A 22,866-nucleotide genomic window follows, 5' to 3' on the forward strand; every position below is an offset into this window, starting at 1 on the left:
ATTTACCTGGAACCAAGGTAATAATGTGTCTATGAATAAAACAAAGATAATTCAGCATAGGTATCATGGCGGCTGTGCCATCCTGCTACCAATACAACAGTTCCACGAGAAGGTTTACATATGGACATAACAGCATCTAAAGAAGATATCTCAGTGATTTGTAGACATTGCCAGATCATGAAAAGCCAGCACTCAGACTTCTGATGATTATAAAATATATTTACTCTCTCAATAACCTTGTAAGAGCTTTTACTGTATACCACTAGCCAATCTATCGATACAAACAGCCGGGTTTCAGTGCAATAATTTCCGCTAAAGCGCAACAAGATGAAGCAATTTACAGAGCAACAGAAGCTTGAACCAACCTTTGGCGAGTGTATGGTGTAGCTGTAATGGTATGGCTAGTTTTGTAGCGCAATGCAAATAACTGAAATTGCGATAAAGGGCGCATTTGTAGGGCGTCTCTTGATGTCTGGTGGGGCACATTGGCCGTCACCTCTCCAAAAGAGGACAATGTTTTTGCACTCGTATTAAGATTAGATCTCATACTAACTGTTTAATATTATGTATCTTATTGCCTTCTAATCAGAATTCAGCAGAAAGGTGCATTTCTAGGTAGTGTCATGTACTGTTCTCTCCAATCTCTGGTGTTTGCAGTGTCAGGTTGCTTCCCAGGCCTGGCAGTGTCATATACTGCTCTCTCCAGTCTCTGCTCTTTGCAGTGTCAGGTTGCTTCCCAGGCCTGGCAGTGTCATATACTGCTCTCTCCAGTCTCTGGTCTTTGCAGTGTCAGGTTGCTTCCCAGGCCTGGCAGTGTCAGATACTGCTCTCTCCAGTCTCTGGTCTTTGCATTGTCAGGCTGTTTCCCAGGCCTGGCAGTGTCATATACTGCTCTCTCCAGTCTCTGCTCTTTGCAGTGTCAGGCTGCTTCCCAGGCCTGGCAGAGTCATATACTACTCTCTCCAGTCTCTGGTCTTTGCAGTGTCAGGTTGCTTCCCAGGCCTGGCAGTGTCATATACTGCTCTCTCCAGTCTCTGGTCTTTGCAGTGTCAGGCTGCTTCCCAGGCCTGGCAGTGTCATATACTGCTCTCTCCAGTCTCTGGTCTTTGCAGTGTCAGGCTGCTTCCCAGGCCTGGCAGTGTCATATACTGCTCTCTCCAGTCTCTGGTCTTTGCAGTGTCAGGCTGCTTCCCAGGCCTGGCAGTGTCATATACTGCGCTCTCCAGTCTCTGGTCTTTGCAGTGTCAGGCTGCTTCCCAGGCCTGGCAGTGTCATATACTACTCTCTCCAGTCTCTGGTCTTTGCAGTGTCAGGCTGCTTCCCAGGCCTGGCAGTGTCATATACTACTCTCTCCTGTCTCTGGTTTTTGCTGTGTCAGGCTGCTTCCCAGGCCTGGCAGTGTCAAATACTGCTCTCTCCAGTCTCTGGTCTTTGCTGTGTCAGGCTGCTTCCAAGGCCTGGCAGTGTCATATACTGCTCTCTCCAGTCTCTGATCTTTGCAGTGTCAAACTTCTTCCTGGTCCTGGCAGTGTCATGTACTGTTCTCACCAGTATTTGATCTTTGCAGTGTCAGGCTGCTTCCAGAGACCGGAGACTGGAGAGAGCAGTGTCATGTACTGTTCTCACCAGTCTCCGCCGTTCCATAATGCAATACATCACAACTTTAATAACTGTGAAGTGTGGCGATCCATTAAAAAAAAATGAATCCTACCTGCGCTAGAAGCTGTGGCTCTGTCTATCTGTCGGAGTAGAACTAGAGTAGTGAGCAATAAAGTGCTTAGAGACAATCTTGCAATATAATGATTACATTATCGAGACTGAGAGCTCCACGGCCACTACACTGCAAAGACAGATGCATGGCAGCTGATTTCATTGGCTGCCAGGCTGACTCTCGCAGGCATGTCTGGGGAGTCCCGCCCCCATGAGTCATTCCCTCCCCTCTCCCCAGTATCAGATGCAGAAAAAAAATGGTAAGGAAAAAATCTCTGAGGAAGAGAAAAAAAAAATGGTAGCGGCCATATCTGGGGCTCCCACTGGAAGGCCGCATAATTGAGCATAGCTCAGTTACAGCATATTTGCCTTCTCTTTACATTTCTGGGAACTCTCCCGTGCTCCTGACCTCCTGGATCTGCTCACTTCCTCAATAAAGCAGCTGGCCACTTGTGCGGATTCGTGGCACCTCTCCCACCGCCGCACGGAATCCCGATTCGAGGCTTTGAGCAGCAGAGGGGGTATTGAGCACTTCCCATCTGCAACTGCCGCCTGCTTTCTACCGTTTTGTAATGTGTCCAGGACTATTATTTACGGTATCTTGTTCTCCTATCTGTTTCTTCTTTATTATATTTCAATACAAAACTGCTTGTTAAGATTACATAGCTAGAAAACGCATGTCTTGACTCGCATACTTCCCTATCACCGTCGGCTGCTCCAGCCACTAATAAATTAAAAGTGCAACTTTGGTGGTTTGCACGTTACTTTAAAGAAGACTGTTACGTGAATAATGATAACGTTTGTGTTCAGACCGCTATTCTTAGCATTTATTTTCTGCAGAACTTGCATGTCATCTATAGCTCCCCTGCTTTATCCTCTGCTTCGCTTTATCTTTGCAGTTTAAAGAACTTGTGCTATGTCATGATTACAAATGACAAGTCAGTAAATATGAGTCTTCAGTGTAGGCTGACAGATTGCAGAAGAAATCGGCTTTTAACACAGTACACATATGGTCTTGTGTCATGATTATTTGTAGTAAAGGCTATCCTGCCATATGACTGTTTAATGACTGCAGTCCTGATTTAGCTTAACAAGCTCAGTGTAACAATTCCTATACCGCTGGATATATGACAAGTTAGTAGGCAGGGTTTTTTTTTTTCCTGTTTTGTAAAATCCACGTTTCTGCTTTCTAAATGTCACTCGCGGATGATTCTCTGTAGAATGGAAACACTATATCCAGAAGGATGATAGACTCTGACTTGCAGACCCCAGTTTCTTACGCAGTGACAAAAGATAGCAAGAGTTGGAGATAAGGAAAAAAGCGACTCTTTAAGTCTGTGCTTTCTAAATGTCATCAGAAATGGACAAAAGATATCACGGATATAAGATATATGGAGCTTAAAACAGTTTTCATCAAATAATAACTTGGTTTGTTTGTGTCATATAGTAGGATCCTAATTCTAAGTCGTAATGCTGCTTCCTGCAATCGGAAGTCCAAGGCGAACATCCGCTGGTATTAAGAGTTGGATGCATCGATGTGACCACACTGCTCCCGGCCCTCTGCCTACTGAGAGCAGCCACCAACACGGTTATCAGCATTTGTACAAGCCCATGTCTTGATGCATGAGAAAATTACAGATGCGTCCTCCTCATACATGTGGCCTCCTTGGGCATTAAACATCCCTATCTAGTCGCGCCATGCCCTCCTTAGGCATTAAACATCCCTATCTAGTCGCGCCATGCCCTCCTTGGGCATTAAACATCCCTATCTAGTCGCGCCATGCCGCATGGAGTGACTCGGTAGCGCAGAGAGTGTCTTTTCGTGCAACTTTTTACCTTTAAATGCATCTTATTCGAAAAAAAAAGCATGAAGAAACGCTCAACACTGCCGAGTCGCACGGCGCTCACGCGTTATGTGTAACGCGACATGTAGCGCATGGAGGATAGATGTATGTGGACACATCTGTAGGACAAGACGCAAGCACCAAATGAAAGTGCTGATGAAGTTCCCTCTTTAAAAGATAGATTGGGAATATGCTTTACTAGCTGTTGTGCTTAGCTTTGCCTGGGTGTGTATGTTTTTGTGTGTGGCTTGTGTTTTTTATTTTGATGTGTCCATGTAATCTTGTTTGCGCAAGACACCTGGCGCAATTCTCGTGATGTGCACTTTTTCATCAGTTGTGCTGCCTTTTCCTCAGTTTTCCTCAATTTTGCTTTTAGTTTTGCATATGGTGTTTTAGTTACAGTACATAGGATTCCTTTTTTTTGTTGTTGCAAAGAAATTAGTACAAAGTTACAGATAAAGCAACGATGCATGGCATAGATCACTAGCATCAGACCTGCCTTGTGTCTTATTACACGGACTGCATCGGTTTCCCTCAATTTTATTACTTATTCCATAGTTTTGCATCTTACGTTGCTTCTAGTGTACTTGGGTACTTCGGATTAGTATTTTTGTAGCAAAGGTATTGGTATAAACTGGCAGATTAAGCATGACTATTCATGGATCGGTATGCAGTCGGGAAGCCGGCGGACCTAATCCCGACAGCCGGCTTCCCGACTGTCATATACCGGCAAGGGTCTAAAGACAGGAGTCAATATGCCGACGCCTGTCATTAGACATGCGCCGGGAGCCCGGCATCCCGATCGAAGGGACGCCGAGCGCGGATAGCCGTGGGGGGAGGGTTAGGTTTAGGGTTCCCGGGTTAGGGGGGGGGTTAGGTTTAGGCTAGGGGAAGGGGGGAGTTAGGGTTAGACACCCCATGGGGGATTTAGGTTTAGGCAGCAGGGAAGGGGGGGGGGGTTGGGTTGGGGCACTTAGAAGGGGGATTAGGGTTAGGTACTGGGGGGGATTAGGTTTAGGCTAGGGGAAGGGGGGAGTTAGGGTTAGGCAGCGGGGAAGGGGGGGGTTGGGTTTGGGCACTTAGAGGGGGGGTTAGGGTTAGGTACTGGGGGGGGGGGTTAGGGTTAGGAATCCCTAAGGGAGGGTTAGGGTTAGGGGGTAGAATTAGGTTAGCTAATACTTACCGGAGGACGATTGGGATTTCCACTGCTGCCGGGATGCTGGTGTCGGGATTCCATCATACCGATCCCATGGATCGGATGCAGAGTTCATCGCAAGTCTGTCTCATTCACACCTGCATTGTGTACACTCAATTAAATGCAGACATTGGGTGGTATCCTAATAACGGCGCTAAAGTAGCGCTGCTAGTTGGGGCTATCCAATTAGCTCCGAAGTACCTCCTGACGCCGGCACTTATCGTGTATATTTTTCAGGACCTGATGTGTCCGGAAAGGAATCCATGATACGTGCAGTTTTTTCACCACTTAAATGGCGAAAACACATAGGTCCGCAAGCTTATTGCGGGTTCTATGTGTTTCCAGAACTATCCTATTATTTCGAACGAATCCCGCGTCCAGCCCCCAGAGCCGCAACTTCTGTGGGGATAGGGCATCGCCAAGCTGTCGAAATCAATATTTGCTGCTGGCGCAACGGTAGGGTGAACTCGCCGTTCATACATTGCCCTGCCTATCGCCGCTGCAATCTTGTAGATAGCAGTCTTGTAGATAGTGGCACTGATAATGACAGAGGCGCATTTACCGCCCAGCCCCCCAGTCATACATGGGGGAGAAATGGTATCAGCGTACATAACGTGTGCTGATGCCGCTTCGGGAGTTAATATATCTACCCCACACTAGGGCAGATTCCAGTGCATGCCAGGCCCAACCCTCAACTACTGTGCGCAGAGGTCAGCTGAAGGGGAGAAGGGTTATCACTGTGACTGGCCCTACCTGTAACCCCTCTCCTCTCTGCCCGCACCTGTATAGCAGTGCAGACCAGTGGCAATGAGAGTAGACTGTTGCAGTAGTGGTCTCCGGTCTCTCACTGCCTGAACTGCGGCTGTGATGCTATACAAGCGTGTTCAGCGATAGTGGGCAGAGCAGTGGGGGCGGTCGCTGACCTGGGCCTCTCTAACCGGCCCTGGTAAGTAGTATCCATCTCCCCCTTCTCGGTGCCCCCCCCCCCCCCCTCCCCATATCGCCTCTGCTCTTTCCTGCTTGTTCTAAGAACATGATTCATTAGTCTTATTTAACTACATTTTATATGGGAAATGTAGCTTTCACAATTAATAACACTATCAACACACTTTCTTGTATGCATGACACTTAATTTCATTATACTATATGTGTACATACAGAATAATTCATCTTTCGCACTTACTGCTATTACTGTCAAATCGCATCTGCACGCTATTGTGTTTCCTAAGTATGCCTTTGTATGACTGATATAGAAATACTGCATGCGTTCTGAGTTGGACATGTCCTGAGATACCTGCAGCTCTACATACACAGTATATACTACATACATAGTACGTGTCTGGTGTGCAAAATCCGTGCAACTCTGAAGGCGGCTCAGTGTATACAGATCTGGATCGTTTGTATTACAGCTTTAACCTACAGCAGCGGTTGCCAACCTGTCGCTCGCGGTCGCAATGGCGGTAGCACAGCGGGGTAGCTCGCGTTACGGCTCTAACCTCACGACGCGCAAGCTGCGCACGTCACACGGAGCGGCGGCTGTCAATGCCTGACAGGCACTGCCAGCAGGCTTGCCGCTGACCGCGTTAAGAGAAGCGCTGACCTGGGAGTGTGGGACCAGGTGAGAGGGTGGGACCAGGTGAGAGCGTGGGACCAGGCCATTCACTGTCCCACCAGCATAATACATCCAGCAGCACCCTGCTCCCCGCTGACAGCTCTCATCAGGCATTAGAGGTACAGATTAGGCACTTTGAAAAGGGGGTGTGGGACAATAAAGTAATTGGATAAGGTACCAGCCAATCAGCTCCCAACTGCCATGTCACAGGCTGTGTTTGAAAAATCGCAGTTAGGAGCTGATTGGCTGGCACCCCGTTCACTTATCTCCTTTCAAAGTTTAGTAGCTTTATCACTGTGTTAATAAATTCTTTGTTGTTTTTCTATGACAGATTTGGTTATTAGCCAGATTTTAGCTTTCAAAAATAAAATGTGGCTCTTCAAGACGTCTCATTTTTCTCAAGTAGCTCCCACCCCAATTATCGTTGTATACCCCCGAATAAGGCCCAATGTCTGTAAACGCATTCATCTAGTGCAAGAACGTTGATTAGGATTCTTCAAGCAAACAAAGATTATTAACGCTATTATTAATTATTATTATTATTAGTTATTAAGAAGATTAACGCTGAGCCATGTGTATATCCAGTCAGTTTACATGGAAATCCTCAAATATGCCAGACTGTTAATACGCAAGTCTGTGCTTGCTTCTATAATGGTACATAATTATATATATATATACTTGTATGTTTATAAACAGACTTGTAAGGAAGATAAATGACCTGATGCAAAGCACAGGCAATGAAACCCTTGCAAATGTTAATGTTGTCTTTTTTTGTCTTGTCTAAACATAAACTAAGTCTATATTGACTGCTGGTACTAGACACCTACTGTACATATTTTTGGAGGAAATATATTGGTGATTATATGTGTTATTAGAAACGGAAATATACAACAAACACAAACCATAGCACTTTCAGGTGTATAATGTACCCACAATGCGCTAAACCAGATGCTTTTGAAACTACTGTAGATTTGATCTAAAACTGCAATGAAACCTGCCAGGAGGTGGGATATATTAGGCAGCAAGTGAACACTTAGGGGTATTATTTACTAAAGTTCGGGTTTTTAGAAGTGAAGATGTTGCCCATAGCAACCAATCAGGTTCTACTTAACATTTATCTAGCACCTTCTAGAAGATAATAGGTCAAATCTGATTGGTTGCTACGGGCAACATTTCCACTTCTAAACACCCGCAAATTTACCCCTCAGTTTTTGGAGTTGATGGTGTTGAAAGCATGGGCAAGCCTGAGGGTGAAATATACAAAGTGGCGGGTTCCAAACCCCGGAAGTTTAGTGGCGGTTTGATGCCAAGTTCTAAACCACGGGGGTTTGGCGGTGGTTTATAAATGACAGCCCTGTTCTAAAATTTATTTTGATGGCGGTTTTGGCCTTAGTAAATCTACAGATAGCAAAACCTCCGCCAAACCGCTGGTGTTTAGAACCCGCCACTTAGTAAATTTTGCCCTAAGGATCTAACCGACTATGACAAGGGCCAATTTGTGAGCATCTCCAAATGGCAGGTCTTATGGGGTGTTCCTGGTATGCAGCAGTTAGTACCTACCAAAAAGGGTCCAAGGAAGGACAACCGTTGAACCGGCGACATGGTCATGGGTGGTCAAGGCTCACAGATGCAGGAAGGGAGCGAAGTCTAGCCCATCTGGTTCTATCCCACAGAAGAGCTACTGTAGCACAAATTGCTGCAAAACGTAATGCTGGTTATGATAGGAAAGTGTTAGAGCAAACAGAGCATCGCAGCTCTGCAGACAGCTCACAGTGCCCAGGCTGACCCCTGTCCACTGTAGCAAATATCTGGGCAATGACACTTTTACTTAAGTACATCATTAAAGTTTAGATGTGCTTGAACATGTGGTACATGCAGACCAATCACCGTAAACATAAGGTGAAATAACAATTCCCCAAAGAAAGTTCATGAGTGGCTGCTCGTCTCTCAGTGTGCCAATTGGGTCAATAGGCTTGAGAAATCTAGACAGATAGAGAACAGACAAGCGCCCCATAGTGTAACATATTTGGATCACAGGAAAAGAGTAGATTTATATCATTGTGCGTACCGAGTATATACCTGCAATATAGCGTATTTCCTAAATCTGTACACGTCTGCTGCAGCCCTTCTCCTAGTGATAGAGGGTATGGTTGTCCCAAATCTCACAGGTATACAGTTTAGCCATTTGAGATTGAATTCTTCCTGTATTCAGGTTTATAGATTGTGTGGTTAAATTTAACATGACTAGTAAAGGGGCCTGTCCATTACACGACTTTGTGAACAATGCGACCAAAGCAGGAGGTTTTGGTCGCATTGTTCACAAAGTCGAGTAATGGGATAGCGGGCAAGGATCAGCGATGCACGTGCACACTGGGTCCTTGCCGACCCCGACTATCTGCTGAACATCCCCATCAACCTGACGACGCTTGTCAGGTTCAGCATGTTCAGAGATAGGAGGTCAGGCTCCCTGCGCTGAGACGTTCAGTCTGTCAGGTCGCCTAGTGGATAGGCCCCTTAAGAATGTGATTGCACAGCAACAATACATTTATTCCAAGTAATTCTCAAACACATATGTGCCCCTAGTGTAGTATCCCCCCACATACTGTATGTTTAGGACACCCATACCAACACAGACGCATCACCCTAGATCTGTACCGATAAAAATCTATGTCCAGTCTAGTTGAAAGATCAGATGCAGCAGTCAATAACTAATTATAATAGGTAATAAATTATAATGTCCTCAGTTGCTGAACCTGTTATAATGCTTTGCAGTTGTAAAATTAAAAAGCCAGGCTGAGGATAAAAGTAAATCAATGGCCTCTTCTCAGGGGTAGGGGTCATCACAGCCACTATGATAAGTACATACTGCATATTTCCCCAGTAGAGGAAGAGACGTATGTCGCTTACCCTGGTCCTCTGTGCATTCACTCGATGTCGAATGCTGTCTGTCTATATTTAAAACTCTTCAATGCGCTCAGTATACTGTACATCTTCTAACAATATATGAGTTTAAAAGAATGACTATTAAATAGCAGCACCTTCTATTGTGTGATCCCAACCAGCAATGAATCTGACAGGCAAACATTAACAAACAACACAAAAAGGCACTAATAGGGCAGTACATATGTTAGTAATAAACTATGGATCCAATCTTCAATAAACTGCATACTTTAAGATCAATCTTTTAATCTAATCTGATGTCTTTACAAGGAATTAATCCTCTTCAACTTCATAATCTATACCCAAATAGTCAAAGGGTTTTCCTTTTCACTCTGAAATAACAACCCAGCACAAAATACACTGGGTAGAACATTTTATACAATATATACAGTACATAGGCAAAAAAAAAACACTGAGCGGGCACACAAAATAAACATGTATTACCTATTACTCTACAATAAAGGAATACCTTGAAGGAACGAGGTTAAAACAGATACATATATTTACGTACTGTATATACATATATTTAATACATAAATCGCAATATTGAAAACGCATACTTTAAGCAAAACTAATGTGTTTAATCACCCATATACAAAAGCAATATTGGATGATGGATCACCCCTGCATTCGCCCCTGCGCTCTTGCCAAGTGGGTGCTTCCAGCTGATATTCTAGTCCCAAGATGTATGCAGGGATCAGCAAAGCATAGCTATCCAGCGCATTTTGTTGAGGATCAACTTCATGTGGCTTCTCCCTATCTATGAAAGAGTCACCAGCTGCGATAATAGAGATAATCCCAACGCATTTGCCAGGTCTTGGCACGGAGAAGCCTAAGCTTTGCTTTCTTGTGTTGTCCCCAGGAGGTAATACCAGAGATAATGTTAAGCGAAATGATAAAGGAAAGTGGAAGAGAGGTAAATTTTGGGTGTCTACATTGTAGATTTGGTATTGGAGGCTAAAAAAGCTGCTGCAATCTGTAGCCAAGCTGCTTTTTCTTATTTTCTCATTTTAGCAATAATTTTCTTACTGCGTCTCAATCTGTTAATCCTGCAACTTGAAGTCTTCTTTTCATAGTTGACACTGAGACTTGTTTACCTAGAGCAGTGTTAAGCTGCGCTTGAAGCTCTGGTCCTGTGAGCCACCTATCACGCAAGCTGTTGACTCTCAGAAACTTGTCTGTTGTGGCGTTGGGGTTTCCTGTCCGTTTCCCGTGTGCCATTTGGTGGCGTTCTTTGCAGTTTTTAAAAGAAAACATCTACAGTTTTTAAGGGTTATAAAGGTTTGTCTTTGTCTGTTAATTGCCTTTTTCTCGTCATTATTATAACAATATACTGCTTCCTGCAGTGCAGGATTGTCCAAATAATCTTAGGGTGTAATTAACAGTCTGTTACAACACTGCTTTTATACAGACATGGGGTTTGTAATCAACAGAAGTTGGGGCACCTGTAGGAATTATCAACTTTCAAGTCTAAAGCTGGGCTCACATCTTACGACAGTGCAACCAAGCTATGGTCCGATACATTGTGCACGCCTTGCACAACAATGGGAATGATTGATGGGGCATACACACTATATATGTGTTTGTCATATTGTTCCGATACACATCAGGGCTATATATCGTATGGTGTGTACCCAGCTTTAAGCTCTTTAGCCATTACTTTTTCTTTGAAAAAGGCCTTTTTTTTTTTTTTTTTTTTTTTTTAGACTTTTCAATTTACATTATTTATTAGTTTTTTTTCCACCAAATGGAAATTAAAGCCCAATTAAGTTCCATTGTCCATGTGTGATCCGGTTGTCTTCTGTAGGTCAACGCTTGTGACTGGCCATGTGAGGCAGTTAGTCAAGCCTTACGCGTTGACGTCATCACCCAGGCATCTGAGGATTGCTCACAGCAACATTGCCACTTATCGTCTGGTATCCTGGATGAAATATACAGAATCATCCATCTGTTCCGGGAGCACTGCTAGCCGCATACGGCATTCACCATACAGATCCACCTGTTCTCCCGCTGCATGGCAAGTCGGCCTCATTCAGTCGCAACTCCATAGAGAGCAGTTAAGTCAGGACGGACGGTAGTGTGGATCCAGCCACTCACGGCACATTACCTGCTCCTGGTCACTACTTGCCGGATTACGATCACCGCCTCACAGACATTTGGTCTCCCATTGCACGGCAGCTGATATTATTCAGCCGTGGCCATACAACAAACAGACAAGCCAGGACGGCTACCAGTGCGGACACGGCTATCCAGAGGTAGAGGTTTTACCTTTTCCACCTTTCCACTGTATATTCTCCTATTCAACTGCACTTCACTCTGGGACGCCAGTAGTGATTGTCATATAGTGGCGGAATTCAGCTGTTCTGACTATTTTCACAACGATTCATTTGCTACTTTTTAGCCACATTGTTACAACAGTGGCTTCCTTCAGAGTGGTATGCTGTGATACCTCAGTCCAATGATACTTCTTCTGCATTTAGCAATATATTACAGCCCAAGAGTTATATATATTGATTTATTTATTTGCTTTTATGTATTTATAGGATTTATTTCTTCATGTGCACATGATTGTAATTTTGGTATTTATATGTAGATTAAATTGTGTTGATTAAAAATATAAATTTTATTTACAAGGCCTCCTGTTTATTAACAGATAGCAAACCCATTATAGACATTTATACAATTTTCAATATACCAGTGCATAGCGCAGTATTGATTTGTTTTTTCCTTTGCACATTGCTATAGAGACTATTGTCTCTGGGTTATTGACCATAACCTTAATACTTGCAGCTGGCACTGATTGCTTTATTTATTTTATAATTAGCGCCGGGATTTTTGCAGTTCTTTACTGCAAAACAGTATTTTTTCAGTATCGCCAAGGTAGTTGAATCTCACTCACCGGTCTCTGCCAGATTTCTAATGATAAATCATGAAGATTGGTGGAAATAGAAAGATAGAAATAGAAAACCAGTCCTGTCACCATATCTTAGTAAATAGTCCCATAAAACTTCTGCTGATATGGATAGATTAATTTGCTTGATGTCCACTTTACTGCCCAATTTTAATTTTTTTTCTTTCTATAACCTGGTGACGCCTAATTAATAATCCAGACCTCCCATAAATCCCTATTTTGATGAGACAGTCCCGCTATTCGGGCATTGTCCTCCTCTCTCACCCACAGGTTGCTGGGGGGTAAGGTTGGCTAGGTCTCCCTCTCACCTGTAAGTAAATAGATTACACCTCACTCTAAAAATGTTGGACCTGCCCCTAGCGTGCCGAAAAACGGGAGCATTAGCCGTGGTCATGACATCATTAAGCAGAGCCATGACCCATATTGTGATGCCACGCCCCCCCCTTTTAACACGCAGATCACTGATCCCCACCACACAAAGGTTGGTAGGTATGTAATGCCACTGATCTAGTACTCTGTAATGACAAATACAAACAAAAAATGGCTCCGAATAATTTAATTATAATTACGAAACCATAGCAGACAATACTTAGCCACATTGGTTCACCCACCTCTCCCCCACTTGTTTAATTTATTGGTATTAACACCTTTAGCCACAATAACTGCCGTGAGTCTATTAGGGAAAGCCTCCACCAGCTTTGTACATCTGGACGCTAGCCGTTTATTAGGTCTACATTGTCTAGATAGACAATGTTTGGGTAGACAATGGAAGATAGACAGGCAATAGATAGACCGGGTTCAGAAGGTTGACAGGGTCTGAAGGTCAACACACTGAAGGTCGACTACTAACAAGGTCGACAGGCAGTAGGTCGACAGGGTCAGAAGGTCGACACACTAAAGGTCAACCTATTGCCTGTCGACCTTCTGTACCTGTCGACCTTGTTACCAGTCGACCTTTAGTGTGTCGACCTTCAGACCCTGTCTATCTATTGCCTGTCTTCCATTGTCTACCCAAATATTGTCTGTCTAGACAATGTAGACCTAATGATCCACACCCCATCTGGACACTACAATGTATTGCAGTATTGCTTGAGCTCATCAGATTGGATGGAATCCATTGGTGAACAGCAATTTTCATATTTTATTTGTATTTAAGCCCCTTCATTGTGGTTTTTTTCTTCATGCATTGAGTCATTTTTCTTCTGGAGTATAAATACTCTCCCAAATCTTAGGTCTTTGCAAACTGCAGGAGGTTGTTTTCCAGTTCCGTGAGGAAAAGCATCCCCATAACATTTGTTTCTTCTTGGGGGTCCATGGGGTCCACAGCCATTACATTGGGGTATGAATCCCGGTCAGCAAACAGTTAATACAAACGAGCTCTCTGCTCCCAGGATGCACCGGGTTTCCTCCTCATATACCCCACCTCCTGCCTCAGGTAGCCAGTTCTTCCTGTTTGGTGTGTTCACCACATAGACAGTGGGACTGCTGGAGCAGTCCTGCAGACGAGTACAAAAAAAAAAAAAAAAGAGTTTTACTCTCTATCTCACTGGGTGGTCTGAGCTGTCCTGGAAGCAGCCTCGCGCCTTATTGGAGGTGCATCGGCCACGCGCTGCAACTACCTCCTCCAGCGCCGCACCGCTAGCCTCGGCAGGTCCTTGGCAGGGGCTTTGGCAGGGGCTTTCTGGCCCTGGACCGCAACCAGATCAAGGGGATGGCAGGTAAGCAGGTGGTCACGGCGGCCGCTGACGCCGGGACCACGTGGTGGTCAGGCCTCCGGCGGTGAGACTGGCCGGAGGCGCGCTGCAGTCAGAAGGCATACGGCTTGTTCTCCTAGCCTAGACCGCCGGGATTTGATGTTCCTGACCAGCCGGGGCTTGTGGCGGCGGCCAGGTCAGTTTACCGGGCAGGTCCAAGCAGCATAGGGGAGGTACGCTTCCCCGGCGGCCCCTCCCCCAATCCACACGCTAGTTCAGTCCTCAGGCACAGTTGATTGTGGATTGTTCCTCCCAGCCTCCATATAGGGCAGCCAGCGTGTATGTCAGTTGCTCTCTGAACGCTGCTCCTACAAGAGGGACGCTGGGCAGTCTCCCTGTATACCTTGCCTACTGCTGGTCTAGGTTTTTACAGGGCTCTATCCTACCTAAGCTGAGGCTGATTATGGTAGTAAGAGCTTATATGCATATGGCTCGCAGAGTATTTATGCATGACATGTGATTGTTGTTTATGGATACTGTTTCTTCTGTAAAAGAACTGTAATTCCTGTATACTATCACTCTCTCTCCCCTTCCCTTGCTACGGGTGTGTGGGTTGAGAGTAGAAAGCACCACATATACACTCAGAACCAGTGGCATAGTGTTATGTCTAATGAGTCTGAGGGCCAGGTGGCGGGAGCCCCGTTGCTGATATCCTGTGTAGCCTGCAAGGCAGGTTTGTCCCCACAGGACTTTCTACAAAATGGGCTTTGTGGGAACTGTTTCAGACAGCCTCCACACCAATTAAGTTTGCCTGTTTCAGGCCCTGAGCCTCCTTGGGCATAATTTTCTCAGGTTATGGCTCAGGTGACGGAACAGCTGGCTGCCCCGGTACCATCGGTTTGGGGTTTGCCTCAGCAGATGCATCCTATGCCCATGATGTGGCCGCCTTGGATGGACCCTGGTGCTGGTAAGGTTATGGCATCATCCTCGGGGGTTTTTCAGCCTCTCGCTGTCAAGCCAAAGCAGCCTAAATCTAGGCGCCATGTACCGCCTTACATGGGTGAGTACTCGAGTGCCTCCTCCTCCGAGGAACAGGCACAGGACTTTTCGCAGGAGTCTAGCTCCGAGGAGGGTGATGATCATTTCCCAGTAGCCGATGTCCCTTTTCTGATAAGGGCTGTAAAATCGGTGTTAAATATCGAGGAAGGGGATCTTCCGCTTAGGAAAGCCCCCCTGTTCAAGCGCCAAAAAGTGGTTAAGGCAGAATTCCCAAAGTCTGAACATTTATCAGAACTTATGGAGGAAGCCTGGGTCCGTCCGGATAAGATAAGCCATTCTTCTAAATGAATGGCGCTTCTATATCCTTTTCCAGCAGAGGACTGTGCCAAGTGGGAGAATCCACCGTCAGTTGATGCGCATGTGGCGCAGCTGATTAAACGTACCACTTTGCAAATCCCAGCAGTTTCGCTGAAGGAAACCACGGATCGGAGACTGGAGTCTTGTCTCAAATCAATTTTTTCGCTGGCAGGAACGGCCACCCGCCCAGCTGTGGTCACTGCCTGGGTAGCAAGAGCTATTGAGGAGTGGGCCAAAACTCTAACAGAGTCTTTACCAGATGCCTTTAAGGAGCAACTGGATATGATCTCCTTTATTAGAAAAGGGCCTCTTATTTGGCTGATGCTGCCTTGGATGCAGGGATCCTTTCCTCTAAAGTTTCGGCTGAGTCCGTGGTGGCACGTAGGATCCTCTGGTTGAAGGATTGGAGGGCAGATGTCGGGTCCAAAAAGGCCCTAGAATTCCTTCCATTCACAGGAGGTGTGCTCTTTGGTCCAGAACTGGACAAAATTGTATCCTCCATGGCAGCCTCAAAGACGGCAGGTTTACCATCAGCAACCTCGTCTAAATTGAGGAGGGCGTCCTTTCGGGGGTTTCGGCCACAGGGCAAGGCCAAAGGTCAGCCCTCAGCGAGATTTCCACCAAGAAAGGCAGGACCCAGGAAGCCCTGGCAGAACAAACGTCCAGGATCTAAGGTCCAGGATAAACCAGTGGCCTGATGGGACGGGCCTCCCCCTGGGGGATCCCAGGGTGGGGGGCCGACTGCTTCGGTTCTCAGAGCCCTGGCACCTCACGACGGAGGATGCCTGGGTTTGGGGAGTTGTTTCCCGAGGGTACGCCCTGACGTTTTGGAGGACTCCTCCTCAAAGGTTCTTTTGTGTAAACCCGCAGGTGGGTTCAGAAAGAGCGTTGGCCCTTCAGAAGGCTATTCTTGCCTTACTAGCATCAGAAGTAGTGATTCCGGTGCCAGAGAACCAGTTCCAAGAGGGGTTTTACTCCAATCTGTTCTTGGTTCTGAAACCGAATGGGTCATACCGGCCTATTCTAAATCTGAGAGAGCTCAACAAATTTGTTCGAGCCCCTGGGTTCAGGATGGAAACATTGCGATCGATTGTGTTGGCAATGGAACAGGGGGACTATATGGTGTCCCTAGACATACAAGATGCCTACCTTCCCATCCCAATCACACAGGCTCATCAAAAATTTCTTCGTTTTGCGGTAGGGGAGGAACATTTTCAGTTCCAGGCCCTGCCGTTTGGCCTGTCCACAGCCCCTCGGGTATTCACCAAGGTGATGGCAGTGATGATGGCATGCCTCAGGTGCCACGGCGTCAGGATTTTGCCTTACTTGGACGACCTCCTGTTGCTGGGGCAGTCCCCACAGCAGTTACAGGATCATTTGAGGCTGACAGTATCATGTCTGTACAGTCACGGCTGTATCATAAACTGGTAAAAGTCGTCACCCTGTCCGGTACAACAGATGTGTCATTTGGGAGCGAGATTGGACTCCGTGGTGCAGAGAATATATCTGCCGGAGGAGAAGATCCTTGCTCTACAATCACGAATACGCAGGTTGCTTCGCAACAGGCAAATATCCATTCTAGTAGCCATGCAGGTCCTGGGGTCGATGGTGGCCACCTTCAGGATGGTGGAATACGCTCAATTCCACTCCAGACCACTGCAGCAATTCATTCTGTCTCGCTGGAACAAGGATCATCGCACGATCAGGTCCCAGCTGCTGCATCTCTCTCCAGAGGTACGGTTGTCCCTGACCTGGTGGTTGCAGACAAAGCATCTCAGGCAGGGTCGCCCCTTTTGGGTGTTGGATTGGACATTAGTCAAAACCGACGCCAGTCTTCAAGGTTGGGGGGCGATGACGGGGTCACACACTTTCCAAGGAAAGTGGTCAGTGACGGAAAGCCAGCTACCGATAAATATCCTGGAACTAAGAGCTATATTCAAAGCTTTAGTGCAGGCTCAGGAAATCTTAAAGGGCAGGTCGGTGCAGATACAGTCGGACAATTGCACCGCGGTCGCCTACCTAAATCATCAAGGGGGCACGAGGAGTCGGGCCACCTTGGCAGAGGTATCAAGAATCCTGGTATGGGCAGAGACGCATCTGCCCACGATATATGCCGTGTTCATTCCAGGAATCCTGAATTGGGAGGCCGATTTTCTCAGTCGGCAAGAGATAAATGCAGGGGAATGGGCCCTACACCCACAGGTTTTTCGGAACCTTGTGGACAGGTGGGGTCTACCAGAAATAGATCTGATAGCATCAAGAAGGAACAACAAGGTTCCCAGGTACGGATCCTGGACAAGAGATCCGAGAGCCGAGTTTGTAGACGCACTGGCACTAAAGTGGCGTTACAAGCTGGTATATCTGTTTCCCCCGTTTGCTCTTCTGCCCAGAGTGGTCAGAAAGATCAAACAAGAGGGCAGCACCGTCATATTAATAGCTCCGGCGTGGCTGAGACGGCACTGGTTCACAGATCTACGGTCTCTCTCCATAGACACTCCATGGCCTCTGCCATTGAGACCGGATCTGTTGCTACAGGGTCCCTGCTGGTACCCGGATCTTCATCGGCTATCTTTGACGGCATGGCTCTTGAGGCCTCCGTCTTGAGGGAAAAGGGGTTTTCTGAGTCTGTTATACGGATGATGCTGAAGGCACGGAAACCATCCTCAGCCCGTATATATTATAGGGTTTGGCATACTTTCTTTCAGTGGTGTGAACTGAAAGGGTATGATACACATAAATTCCTGATATCCAGAGTGCTGGATTTTCTTCAAAGCGGTCTGGAAAAAGGGCTGCGCCTGGCCTCTTTAAGGGTACAGGTGTCAGCTCTTTCAGTCTGGTTCCAAAATAAAATTGCTCTGAGACCGGATATAAAGACCTTTATTCAGGGGGTGTTGAGGATTCAGCCTCCCTTCGTTTCCCCGGTTGTTCCGTGGGACTTGACTCTAGTTCTGAAGGTTTTACAGGCTCCTCCTTTCGAGCCTTTAAATTCAATAGACATCAAGTTGCTAACAGCAAAGACGGTATTCCTCCTTGCTATGTCATCTGCGAGTGTCGGATTTAGCTGCGCTTTCCTTCTGGGAGCCGTTTTTGATATTTCATCAAGATAGAGCAGTACTACGTACTAGGGAGGGTTACCTTCCGAAAGTGGTGTCTAAATTTCATATTAATGAAGAAATAGTAGTTCCAGCATTTCAGGGCACAAGACTCTCACAAGGTGAGGCTTCCCTGGATGTGGTCCGTGCGTTGAGAATTTATGTTAAACGCACGAGCAAATGGAGGAAGTCCTATTCACTTTTTGTGCTTTATGGTTGTCATAAGCGTGGCTGGCCAGCCAATAAACAGACACTGGCCAGGTGGATTCGCATGGCAATTTCATTGGCTTATACACAGGCTGGTATGCGCGTGCCAGATTCAGTGACGGCACATTCTACTAGGGCGGTAGGTCCATCATGGACGGCCCGCCGAGGTGCTTCTGCTGAGCAATTATGTAAAGCAGCCACATGGTTTTTCTTCCATACCTTTGTCAAATTTTATGCCTTTGTCACTTTTGCCTCTCAGGATGCCTCCTTCGGGCGTAGGATTCTCCTCTCTTCCGAGAGTCAGGAGCGTAGGGTTAGTGCTTTGGGATATCCCCAACGTAATGGCTTTGGACCCCGAAGAAGAAAATAAGAGTTATGGTATAACATACCTTTGTTAACTCTCTTTCTTCGATGTCCATGGGGTCCACAGGACTACCACCCAGACACACCTGTAGTTCTGGGGGAGGTTTTCCATAGTTTCTTCTCTTGAGAGTCTGGACTCATAAGTATGGGTCTTTTCTTTCTTAACCTTTGTTTGTCTCTGCCTGCTTGAGCTTGGTAACGAACTGGCTATCTGAGGCAGGAGGTGGGGTATATGAGGAGGAAACCCGGTGCATCCTGGGAGCAGAGAGCTCGTTTGTATTAACTGTTTGGTGACCGGGATTCATACCCCAATGTAATGGCTGTGGACCCCATGGACCTCGAATCAAAAGAGTTAACAAAGGTATGTTATACCATAACTCTTATTTTCCCACCACCATGTTTAACAGAAATTTATATTGTTTTTGTGATTATGTGCAAAAATAGTACCTAGCGTTGAGGTGAAAAGGTTCACTTTTGGGATATTACATTAGACACTTCCTCCACTTGTTATAGGGTATCTCCAGGGCTGTAAATACAGGGTTAGCAGTTGTCAGACCCCCTCTGTGGTGACCGTAGTCAGCAAGGTGCTTAAGGAGCTTTAGACAATGCAGCTGCCGACTTCAGAAGTTATGAATTCTACTTCCTGCCCAAGCAGGAAGTGAAGTGCCGACACAGTGGAGGGGGAAGAAAAGATGGCTGACTTGTTAATATAGGGTGGACCCTAGAATCCCTGGCTTGCTCCTATAAAACTATGCTGATTTGGGCCAAAATTCTACTTATTTACCATGGACAAGGTGTCTTCTCTCTGCCCCAAAACACTGTGTTAGAGCTTCCGTAGACTTTTGGTGGCCATCTTATCAGTGCCATTCTTGCTTGTCTACTTTGTTTTGGAGGTCAGCTTACTGTAGACAAATATACTGCACCTTATTTTTCTTAGTGCTTAAATAATCTTATATCCTTCCCATGATTTGTGCTTTTCTCGGATTTGGTTTGAATGATCATTGCTGTTCTGTGTGAAAGTCCTGCTTAGAGATGATATTCTGTAAACCAATTGTATTAATTTATTTAAATTATGGATTATACTGTAAGTAACGTGGTTGAAAACATAGTTGTGGTACTGTATTTTGTGACCAAGGTGATCATTACAGATGTACAGTATGTGGTCTAAAGGCACAGGTTTGGCTATGTAAGTTGACAGCGATTGAAGTTGACTAAACTGACATGTTGCTTTATTTATCTTTGGTAGAGGTGAGAGGTTTGAGTCTCATGATGTACAGCACCCTTCATATTTCTGCTGGGGTAAGACTTATGTGGACAGTGGGGGTGATTCCGCAAAGGACGCAAGTGCTATCGCAGGCGTTACTTATCCGAGCTGTGTCCAAGGACGCAGCATCTGATAATCTGCGATTCCATTGGTCAGATGAGTGACCTATGGGTCAGGCAAGCCGGCAGCCGCAGAGGCGACTTCCCCCAACGGCAGTGACACACCTCCGTTTTGGGAAACTGAGGCCGTCGCCGCCCCCTTACCCGCCCACAAATGGCAGCAGACTGACAGTCGGCTGCCACTCTGGTTGCGATCAGACTGCGCACAGCGGGTCCTGTGCACGCGCATATTCCCAACTATCGGGAACCTGCATCCAGGTACACATCTGCGTCCTCTGCTGAATCAGAATCTGTATGATTTACCACCGGCCATAATCACGACAGCGGCTGCCCGGCAGAAGTGAAGATCCCAATTGTTCTTTCTGGTAAGTATCGCTAACCTAACCCCCTCCCCTAACCCTTCTTTAGGGGTGCCTAACCTTAACCTCCCGCCCAAGTGCCTAACCCAAACCCCCCCCATGTACTTAAACCTAACCCCCCCTTCCCCGCAGCCTAACCCTAAGTCTCCCATGGCTGTCTGCTTGCCTTCGATCGGTATGCCGGGTGTCGGGCTCCCGGCGTAGGTCTAATGACAGGCGTCGGGATTTCGACGCCTGTCATTAGTACCTTGCCGGGATTAGACTGTCGGGAAGCCGGCGGTCGAGATTTCGTCCGTCGGCTTCCTGACTGCTTCCCGCTGAATCACCCCCAGTAAGTAGACTGTGATATTTTCACAGTGGTATTGTGTAGGTTATTTGGCGATTTCTAAACAATTTAACTTTTTTTTTTCTTCAGGTTCCATAGGGGGCCACAGGGTTGACCTTGGGATATAGGTTGAGAACCAAATCCGGGCACCACGCAGTTAAAGCTTTCAGCTCCCAGGATGCACTGGGTCCACTCTCCCTATAACCCCTCCCCCAAGCCAGAGGCACCTCAGTTTAAGTTGGTGCCCAGCCGGAGTCGGGTCACCATTTGCGCAGGGGGGCCGATTAGCAGCCCCTAAGCTTATTTTATTTTTATGAGTTTAAAGTTTACTTTTACTTTTGACTTTTCAGAGTGGCAGCGTCAGACTGTCCATAGGACGTCCAAGCTGCCGCTCCGTCACCCCACTGGCGCCGAGACGCCAGTACAGATCTGGGGATCTCAGCGGGACCCCAGAGTCTGTGCTAGCTGGACTCTGTGGGCGTCCAGGGCTGCTGCCGGATTAATGGGGAACAGGTAAGGTCGCGGGTCACCGTTTGCGGTGATCCGCGCATTTATGCAGTCTGATGCCTCCGGTCTCTGGGGACAGACCTGAGACGCTGGCAATGGCGGCGGGCCCCCCCATACCCCTCTTGTCCACTAGACCACCAGGGATTTCAAGATCGGCAGCGGGAGCCGGCGTCCCAGGGGTTAATAGCCGGACAGGGGAGGCAGCCTTCCATGTTGTAGCGGCTCCTCCCTTCAGCTCAATGCGCCTTTCAAACCTATAGTCTGGCGTCGCTGAGCTGCTTCCTCCGTGGGCCACGCTTCCTCTGAGGTCTCCGGCGGACATTTTACTATGGGGTGCAGCACAGAACTACAAGGATGTCAGTTGGTCCAGTCCCCCTGCGTACCTCACCACCAGGTCAGTGTACACAGCGCTATAGCCTCCCCAGACACTGAATCTGGGCAGTTGAATGTAGTGCCATTTGCAGTATATTATATGTCATTTTTATGTATATATATTTCTGCATTGTATGTGACTTATGCTAGCGCTGACTGTTTGTGCTTTATTCTCTCACCTGTCAGTATATATCTATCCCTTTTCTTTACAATCTGCCCTAATACAGGTGTACCTAGGGTGGTTCTGAGATCTCATGCATATATATATATACTTGTCAATATTTGTGAGGTTTGTCACATACTGTTGCGTGCTGCACGTTGCCATATTTTAGATGGAACTGTGTGTTGCATACGCTGACAATGGTCCCTGCAGCTAATCTTAGCGCCAGTCAGGACCACTATAGCGCTGCTTGATATTTACACAATGATATCTCTGACCAGGAAATGGAGCACGATACTGCACCCATTTATGCTATCTTGCAAGTCATGTGCTGCAGGTGTGAGTACGGAGGATTTGACTCATTAAGGGTTATGTATTAGGTGCCATCAGGTGCCGGGCCCCTTAAAGGACCCCCTTGGGCAGTTTGTTCCTCAATTCCTCAAGACCCTGGCCTCCATTGCGGATCGCCTGGCTGCCCCCATAGTTGTAACCTGCTTGGGGTTATCTTAACATGCTACCCTTCCCTCTCAGGTATCTCGCAGTTATTGCAATTTACCCCTGTGACACAGACTGCAGCTCCATACCAGGGTTTTTCACAGTACATGCATTTCCCTCAGGTAGCATAACAGTCTGTCATTTCCCTTGCAGGGATTACCACAACAGCCACCCTGGGTGGATGTCGTTTTCTAAGAAACACAAGAATGCTTAATATACGCCCTGTGGTGTCTCCTCAGTCTGCACTGCTATCTAACACCGTTCATCAGCCAAGGGTGATCCGGAATATGTATCGGACTCCTATTCCTTTCACACGAGGGGGAGCCTAAATCAAGTATTAT

At 46.7% G+C, this 22,866-nt stretch overlaps 1 protein-coding gene across 16 annotated transcripts in view; it reads left to right on the forward strand.

Moving 5' to 3' along the window:
* Nucleotides 1–22,866, forward strand: part of GPHN (gephyrin) — a 383,133-nt gene that overhangs the window by 149,306 nt on the left and 210,961 nt on the right. The window lies entirely within an intron of this gene.

This window comes from Taudactylus pleione, unplaced genomic scaffold, assembly GCF_031769625.1.
Source record: "Taudactylus pleione unplaced genomic scaffold, aTauple2 ptg001956l, whole genome shotgun sequence".
NCBI classification, from domain to species: Eukaryota; Metazoa; Chordata; class Amphibia; order Anura; family Myobatrachidae; genus Taudactylus; species Taudactylus pleione.